Source organism: Miscanthus floridulus, chromosome 19 (assembly GCF_019320115.1).
Source record: "Miscanthus floridulus cultivar M001 chromosome 19, ASM1932011v1, whole genome shotgun sequence".
Lineage (NCBI taxonomy): Eukaryota > Viridiplantae > Streptophyta > Magnoliopsida > Poales > Poaceae > Miscanthus > Miscanthus floridulus.
The window spans coordinates 105,395,046-105,404,618 of NC_089598.1; the positions used below are offsets into that span (position 1 = coordinate 105,395,046).

Consider the following 9,573-nt stretch of genomic DNA (forward strand, 5'->3'; position numbering starts at 1 on the left):
ACGAGACCCTCCTGGGCTCCTGTTAGTGGTATCCCAAGCATTGGATTGAAAGACCTTTTGATCTGTCCCTGATAGGATTTTGCCGTGTTGTCGAGCCCAAATGGAAAAGAACTCGACTTTTTGAAAGAACTCTGAGGGTAATCCGAGTTGTTTTGGGTTGTGCTCTGGAATCCTTCCAAAAAAGAACTCGGTTTCTTGAAAGCACTCGAATAAGACTTCACCTTGGACACGGAGCTTGAATTCGAGTCGGATGCGCGTAGCCGCAAAATCTTATTCGAATCGGATATTATGAGCTGCGCGAATCTTCTGGTGAGCTGATCCGTCGTAGTTGTCGAAATAGGAAATTCTTCATGATGATCCGGATCTTTGAGGAGATGGTTTTGAAGCTTGCCGTAGTTGTCCACCTCGCAGATCCATGAGCCGAAGATGAAAGTTGATCCCGTCGGGAAGATCATGTTATCGAGGTCCATCGAGCTCTTGGATGCAAAGTCGTCGAAATCCCCTACCTGGCGTGCCAACTGTCGATGTTTCACCACTGATAGCCTGCCACGGGGGTACCCGAGGCAGTTTGTTCGGGCTTCGGCGTGTGCTGAACTCGACGGTTAACGCAAGAGACAGTCGATTTATCCTGGTTCGGGCCCTCGATCGTGATCGAGTAATAGCCCTACGTCCAGTTCGGCGTTAGCCTTTGCGTTGGATTGATTGTCAAATGTTCTGTTGTACAATTGTCGTTCTCCTCGTCCAGGAGCCCTGCCCTCCTTTATATAGTCAGGAGGCCAGAGTCCTAGTCGGTTTATAATGAGAGTTACTAGTAGGATTACTGAATAGTACTACTACTAGGATTACAAGAGAAGAATCCTAGTTAGACTAGATCTTCTCTCCCCTTTGTGGGGTATCCTGTGGGTCCCGTATCGACAGCTAGGGCGCCAGCTCGACGCCCTCCTAGGACCCCGATCGTCTCAGGAGGACCTACGCTGCCTCACCTTCTCGTTCGCCAACATCATGATGTAGCTTGTTGGAGGGGAACCGCTCTCCCCGGAATACCTCACTCGGAGCACCCCGACGGTGTTCCTGTTCGGTCTGCGCAATGCCACAAGGACCATTGGTCACCTCGCGGCACAGCGCATGCACCCATCCCCCACGGATGATGAATTCGTGGGTATGATGGACTACGTCGTGGAATCTTTCCACGACCTTCTAGTGGGAGATTCAGAGATGATCTCTGACTCTGACTCCAGCAGGGGAAGCCATCACCCCTCACGAGAATGCTTCATGGCAGGCACCCCCGAGGTAGCACCAATTGAAGAAAAGAGTTCGAAACGATGATATACGGGATCGCCTAGAGGTAGCACCAATTGAAGAAAAAACTTGTTCAACATCGGTTGAGGTGGTTTGGTCATGTTCAAAGGAGACCTCCAGAGGCACCAGTGCATTGTGAAGTCCTAAGCCAAGCTAATAATATGAGGAGAGGTAGAGGAACACCGAAATTGATATGTGAGAAGTAATAAAAAGAGATTTGAAAGCTTAGGATATACCTGGAGATATATGTTTAAATATGAGTACTTGGAAAGCAGCTATTGAAGTGCCTGAACCGTGACTTGAGGCTCTTGATGGGTTTAAACTCTAGCCTAACCCAATTTATTTGGGACTGAAAGATTATGTTGTTACCGTTGTTGTTGATAAACACATTGAAAAATATAAACTATAATTTGAAACAGAGTTGCATTATTGAACTAGCACAACCACGTCAAGAAGAAAGACAGGTCTAGCAATTGCATCTTGAGGCGGGATTGACATTGCAAATCTGCAAGTAGTATATGAATTGTTTCCAACTTTTTTTTAACGAGTGCACAGCACCACCGTATTTCGCTGCGTGCCTACAGCTGTGTATAGTAAGAAAAACAACACATGTATATATACCGTCATATCGACGAGACGAACTGGACGCATTTATGGTGTACGTACATACTTGATGACGTTCCACTATCTACAGTATATAGTTGTGCTCATGCCTTCGCAGGGGTGCCGTGCATGCGTCCACCCTGGCGCGTATATGCATGCACCGTTGCACCCCGGGCGGCCGGTGCGCGGCGCTCGATCGGCTACAGCTCGGCGGTGAGGCCTTCCACCTCGAGCTGGAACTTCTCCATGGCGTCATTCGGCAGGCAGATGGGCACGACGGTGCCCTCCTCCCCCTTGCCGTTCCTGGCCCGCGAGAAGTAGTTGGTGACGCCGGGGAGGGGCCCTTCGCCGCCCTTGGCCGGCCCGCCGTAGACGGCCTCGCCCCAGCCGAAGTCGACGCTCTTGAACCCAGCGTGGCTGACGTCCGACACGATATACGTCCTCGACACTTCGAACAGTGGCCGGCCCGTGAGCACCATCAGGTCGGCCACCGACAGCAGGTAGTCGTAGGTCACCGCCGACTTGGCCTTCTTCACCAGGTCCAGCGCGTACCCGAGGTCCCCGCCGCAGAGCTCCCCGGCGGTGGTCGCCGCGACGGAGTAGGCGAAGGCGTTGCCATAGAATCCCTCGGGGAGCGGGATGTCGGGCCGCCCGCGCGCGTTCACGATGAACGACAGCCGCACCTCCTCGTCGGCCGCGTACCCGAGCGCGGCGGTGCGGCTGCGCCAGATGCACGCGGCGACGAGCTCGAACCGGGAGCAGCGCATCCCAGGAGGCGCGTGCTGGCGCAGCCCCGCGATCTCCTGTGGCCCGAAGAAGAAGGGGACGCGCGCCATGTCGGCGGCCGGAGTGGTCAGCATCCGGTCGACGCCAACGCCGCCCGCGGGCTCGCGGTATTCGAGGTGCGGGTACGCCGGGCGCGGGGGGTCGCGCGCCATGAACATCTCCCTGCCCCAGGCCGGCGCCACGGACGGCGCGGCGGCGCCGCGCGCGATCTCGCACACGGCCTTCTCGAACTGCATCCCGCCAGGCGCGTCCACGACTGCAGTGGCAGAAGCGCTGGCCGAAGATGAACCCGCCGCACTTGAGGCGCGTGACCTGGACGTAAAACAAGGGGCGGTCGACGACGGGCTCGACGCCGGCGACGGTCGTGCTCTCGAGGATGAACTGCTCGAAGCACGGGAACGGCGGGCTCTGCACGTCGCCGAAGTCGTCGGCGGTGAGGTCGGCGTCGGCCTCGGCGAACAGGACTGCCCTGCGCGGCGCAGTCGACGACGAGCTTCCTCCCTTCCAACTCGCGGAGGCGGCCGGCGAGCGGGTAGTAGGGGACGAGCGCCTCGGCCAGCGCCTCGCGGATGACCCTGGCCGGGTCCTGCCCCGCCTTGGATGGGTTGGCGCGGTACAGGTGGATCCCGGAGCTGTAGAACCGCATGCCCTCGGAGTCGTCGATGTCCGAGAGTGGCTTCGTCTCCTGCGGCGTCGGTGACGACGGCGCCACCAGCACCGGGTCCCTGCGCCGCACCGTGAACGGCAGCAGCGACGATGCCATTGCCATCACGCGTACGTGATATGATCAGAGGGCTCGGCCGAGGTGTGTTTGTGTGCGGCGCAGTGGTGGTGAGTGCCTAGATCAGCGCAGTGGAGTGGGCTGCGAACCTGATGAGAGTTTTGCGTTGGCTGGTTGGTTTTATAGCGCGAGGTGGGGGTTGGTGGTGCGAATCGTGCGATGGTGGGGTAGGGGCATGTCAGTTGGTCAGCAAAGTCAAAGGAGCATTGCGCATGCACGTGCTACCTCCGTCAAAAAAAAAATATCGTTTTTAACTTTTTAAACATTTTGTTTGATCATCCGTTTTATTTAAAAATTTTTATAAATATCATTTATTTTATTATGACTTATTTTATTATTAAAAATACTTTAATAATAATTTATTTATTTTATAAAAAACGTCACTTTTTTCTACGGAGGGAGTACTCCTGTCCAGCTGGCAGCGGGGCAGACCGGCAGTACGCAGTAGGTGTACGGTACGGTGCATGGGAAATCGGTTTTTTTTATTTATACATTTTTTTTTGCCATGCATGCATCTGGGTTCACATCGTCTACAGCGGCGGTCGTCGAGAGAGGTGTCAGTAGTGTGACGCGCAATGCAATCTACACCCTCCGTCCTAAAATATATGTCGCTTTCGTTTTTTGAGAAATAACTTTGATAAAATATATATTAAAAAATATTAATATTTGTGATACATAATTAGTATCATTGGAAAGATCTTTGAATCTAGTTTTTTAATAAATTTATTTGGAGATACAAATATTATACGTATTTTCTATAAATCGAGTCAAACTTATGGCACGAAAACCAGAAACAACACTTAATATGGGACAGAGGGAGTATAATCTAGATAGATTTGGCGTTCACATGCATGGTGTTTTTTTTTCTGTCTATCCATCGACAGGTTGTTTTAGGAGATAATTCCTTATTTGACACTAGACAAATGACCTATTCCTTTCTTGGTCCTCGAAATTTTTTCCTTCCTTATTTGACACTGACTTCAACTTTCGTTCCCAAATTGACATTCTGTTGGATTTCCCGTCCGGGAACCGTTAAATGCCCTACGAAAAGACAATTTTGCCCATATGGGTCCCACCACCCTTCTCCCTCCTTTCCTCCCCTTCTCCCTCCTCTCCTCCACGTTGCAGAGTGTAAGAACGACACGTTGCTTTTCAGGGCGCGTTTGGTGGAGCTCGCGCCGGCTCCAGCTCTGCCACTATGCGGGTACTGTGGCGGAGCCGGCGGAGTACCACAAACGTAGCTCCGGTAGCTCTTTCTCAATCCACGTTCATTTGTACAGGAGCTGGAGCTGTTTTTTAGCCGCTACAGTGATCTACAAGGTTGCACAGTCGTTGCATGGATGAGCCGGAGCCCCGGAGAGCCGAGCCAAACACGGCCTCAGTTCCAGCAAAGAAAAAGAGAGAAACGAATATAATGGCTCACTGCGTACCGGCACACTACTACACTTGAAGTCTTGAGTGCTTGATGAGAGAGAACCCAGCACCAGCAGTGGGGTTTGGTGGCGTATGTCGATGGAATGGAATGGAATGGAGTGGAGTTGAGTGAGAATAGAGATGGACGAGACTCTCTAGGTCCAGTTGTTCAGATACGGAAAATCTGAGGGTGAAGGTCTTTTTGACCGGCGCGCGCCGGTGGAAAGGGGAATTTTGGGTGCAGACTTGCAGTTGCAGAAAATGTGGAGGAACGGAGACTTTCACCTTCACTGCTGGAGTCGTCGTAGTGTGTTGTGCGGTCTCCGTTTCCCACGCTGTAAATAAATAAATAAATAACCCTACCCTACGAGACCCTGTTCCGATTGGTGGTGGTGCTCCGGTCACGTCGTCGAAATGCGGCGGCGCAGCATATATACCACCATCAGTTCAGATCAGATCAGATCCGGTCACGCGATCCTGTACAAGCAGGATGACATCGGCTTTGCATCACCGTGAGCTGTCTGATGAAGTCCTGCGTAACTTCCAGTGCAGTTTCACAATTTATTGATCAATGCATGTTATCTTCTTCCTCTCTCTCTCGCCTTATTACCTGAAAGCCATGCATTTTGGCTTCAACCTTTCCGTCTCAGGAATGTCAGCCTATGTGATGCCATAGAGAGATTTATTAGCTTACATGTTTATCGAGAAGATTAGAGCCAACTGAAGAAGGCACTACATATAGAGAGACGTGTCTAAGCGCTCAGAGCTTTTTCTATGTTCGGTAAGCTTAGTTTGTTCTTCTACGGCTGATTTTTTTTAATCCACGCTCATCTTCTACCTTTTCAATATTATAAATAAAAGGAAGAAGATGGAAGACAAACCCATCCTGTGTACCACGATGAATTGCCCAACAACTGTGCGGTCATGCATGGTATTGTAAATTACGAGCCAAGTGCCAGCCGGGTCAATTGCGTGAACCAAGCATAATCTTTTTAGTTACTGATATATGAATTATCCTAATCCATGGCAACGCTGGAAGGTGGTGTATGTACCAACGGATGGAGCAGTTTAACCTCGACCGAGAAACCGTTGCGAAGGAGCATCCACTTCAATTAATCATCCATCATAATATTATTATCCGCTATCTGTGAGACTGACTGGCTGATTTAATTTGTACAATTACGCTAGTGTATGACGCACGTTTGCAAAAGGATATATATATATATATATATATATATATATATATATATATATATATAGAACTACTATCCTGTAGCTGGCTACAGAATAACTTATTCTGTAGCCACTTTGAGTTATGATAATTACTATGTTAATTTACGAGATTATAGTAACTCCTTACTAAGTGGTTTAATATAATGTTATGGTAAATATCCCCATGTGTTATAGTAACCCAACTATCGTAAATATGTATTGACATTATGGTAAATTAGTATATAAAATTATAGTAAATGGAGGTGGCTACAGAATAACTTATTTTGTAGCCGGCTACTGAATAGCCTCTCCCTATATATATATATATATATATATATATATATATATATATATATATATATATATATATATATATATATATATATATATATATATAGAGAGAGAGAGAGAGAGAGAGAGAGAGAGAGTATATTCAGTAGCCAGCTACAAAATAAGTTATTCAGTAGCCACCTCCATTTACGATAATTTTATATACTAATTTACGATGATGTCAATACGTATTTATGATAGTTGGGTTCCTATAACACATTGGGATATTTACCATAACGTTATAGTAAACCACTTAGTAAGGAGTTACTATAATCTTGTAAATTAACATTGTAATTATCGTAACTCAAGGTGCCTACAGAATAAGTTATTTTGTAGCCAGCTACAGGTAGTGTGTGTGTATATATATATATATATATATATATATATATATATATATATATATATATATATATATATATATATATATATAGAGGACATGGGAGACCGGCTATTACTGACCGCTAGTGACTTGTACGACGCAAACTCTTGTGATTCTCTTCGCTGACTTGTACGATGACTTAATGCACGTACTTATGCTTAACGCGTGTGATGGTTTAGTTTATAGAGAGTAGAAAAGAAAAGGAATCCCCCCAAGTCTCTTGGTTGGTGGGAATTTGTCGTCATTTGACCATTTGAGATTTTGAGTCTTGTAGCATCTAACCTATACCCGTCATACAAATAACAAATCTTTGTTTCCTACTAGCTAGCTAATTTTTCGCGATGGGGGTTTAGCCCCTTTTTCGTATTAGCTGGCTAATGATAAGCCCCTTGCTCGCTATAAGCCGGGATGACGTTTGGCTCCGCATCACCGTGAACTTCTAAAGTTGAACTTGTCAGCAACTGCGGCCCTTCGTCTCAAATAAATCTAAACTTCTAAAGTTGTTGTAAGTTGAATTTCTATAAGGTTTATCAACTTTACATGAAAAATATCAACCTTATAACACCAGATAAATATATTATAAAAACACATATTATGATATATTCCCTGACACTAACTTTGTATCATAAAAATTGCTATTATTTCTGTTATAAATTTGGTGCCCTTGGTGGCTTCGTCGAAGAGGATCGAGCACCTGCATGCGCTCTTGGTGTTCTTTGGTGGAACCATAAACGAAGGACAAAATGGGTTAGGTTGATCCAAAACCCCGGAAAAAATTACTGGATAGAGTGGGTCAGCGTGCGTTTGGGCCAACCAATTGTGACCCACTTGCATGCTGGTACACCTTGCTTTGTTTTCTAGTTACTTGAGCTAAACGTATCCAGTCCTGGTCGGATTAGTTACTTGAGCGGGCTAGTTCTAGTTAGACCAGGCCACCTTGCTTTGTTTTCTGGATACGGTGAGCCAAGCATAGTTTCTTTTTAACTGACATATACATAAATTGCTCCTAATCCGGAGCAAGGGCTGGAAGGTGCACGCTGACGCTGACAGTACGTGCAAGGACAATCAACCAAAGATTAGACTTGACTACCGCCGTGAAATTTTCTCAAAGGCGATCGACCGAGAAACCGTTTGTGAAGTTGCATAGGCCTTTTCTCTTCGTGCCATTATAAAAGATGCTACATTTCTACATACCACTAAAAAGTTTACACGGATTCTGGTACCATGACGCTAAACTCCTTTGTCCAACACGCCATTCCGTCCAATTTTGCTCATAACGGTGGGTAACGGCGCAGCCAAATGACTTAGACGCCCTTAGGCTTGAGAGGCTCTATGAACTAGTTGGTTTGCTTCTGTGCCATTCCTAGGCCAGCCCCAGGCCAAGCGTTTTGGCGCCAAAGCCAGGGTTGTTGGCGCCAGCTGAGCCCCTAGACTTCTTCTCCTATATATAGGTCCTCAGCCCTTTCTGTGTGTGTGAGTAGTCATGGATGAATGGATATATAGATGGATGGATGAATGAATGAATCAATGTTGAATGATGAATATGAAGATTGTTTATTTATCCAGAATGCAACAACATATGAGAACAATTAGAGTACTGCAACAGTAAACAAACATTCATCACATAACAGCAGCTACCTTACTGTTTTTCATCACATAGATTTCATGGCACCAACATGTCACCAACATTCATCACATAGCAGCTAAGTTATTGGTTTTCATCTACAGCTAAGTACTGTCATACCATCACAGAACATTCATCACAGAGCAAAAGAACAGTCGTGCCATCACATAGCAGGTGTTTTTCTAGAACCACATCACCAAAAGAACATTGAGCAGGCACCTTTCACTGCAGCTGGAGCTTCTTCTTGCTTCTGGTATTTTGAAGCAGGGTTGGCTGGGCTGGATGCTGCAACTTGGAGCTTCTTCAGTGTAAGCTTCTTCTTGATCCCTATCTTCCTCCTTGGTGAAGCCTGGGGCAGCACAGTCTCCGGTGGCTCTGTCTCAATTGTAATGGAGTCTTCATGGAAAGGGGCCACATGCACAGTTTGGATTGGAACTTGGTCATTGGAACCAGTTCCAGACCTTGTGACAAAAAGGCAGTGTGTGCTTTAGCATTAGCAGTCATAATAGAAGTGTTGTGATCAATTGAAAAGCTAGTAAACATACATGTTATACACACTGTTTGGACCTGAGCTTGAAGTAGTAGCGGTAGCTGCCCCCTTGCTCTTCTTGGCACCAGAAGAAGAAGAAGAAGAAAAAGAAGAAGAAGAAGAAGAAGAAGAAGAAAAAGAAGAAGAAAAAGAAGAAGAAGATTTCCTCTTCCTTTTCTTGTGTGTAGCATTGACCACTACCTCATTGTGTGGGAACACCATCTAGGATGGAGTAGCAACCACAATGCTAGTCTCGGTGTTATAGCTTGCTGCTGTTTGTTAGCCTTTTCTTTGGAAGACCCCTGCATAGGAAAAGTTACATTAGTTAACTAAGTTATTGAAGCTGTACATATATCTGCAAAGTAATTTAGTTACATAGTTTACCTTTCAGCCTCCATTGCAGCTATATCTTCTGGATTCCCATTCTTGAAAGTGTACCAGTGATGCCCTAACTCATGACAGATGGGGCACTCATGTTTCTTTGCCCTCTTTTTGCTGCTGCCTCCCTCAAGTGATGATTTCATCCTATTCTTCCTTCTACCTCCTGTGGACCTAAGACAGGGAGTGTGCATGAAAAAGCCATGAGTAGATTTGGGCCGCATGCTTTTGGTAGGAAT

General features: G+C 46.7%; 1 pseudogene; it reads right to left on the reverse strand.

Moving 5' to 3' along the window:
- Positions 1–1,893: 1,893 nt before the first annotated feature.
- On the reverse strand, positions 1,894–3,540 carry LOC136529500 (benzyl alcohol O-benzoyltransferase-like; annotated as a pseudogene).
- Between the last annotated feature and the right edge of the window lie 6,033 nt (positions 3,541–9,573).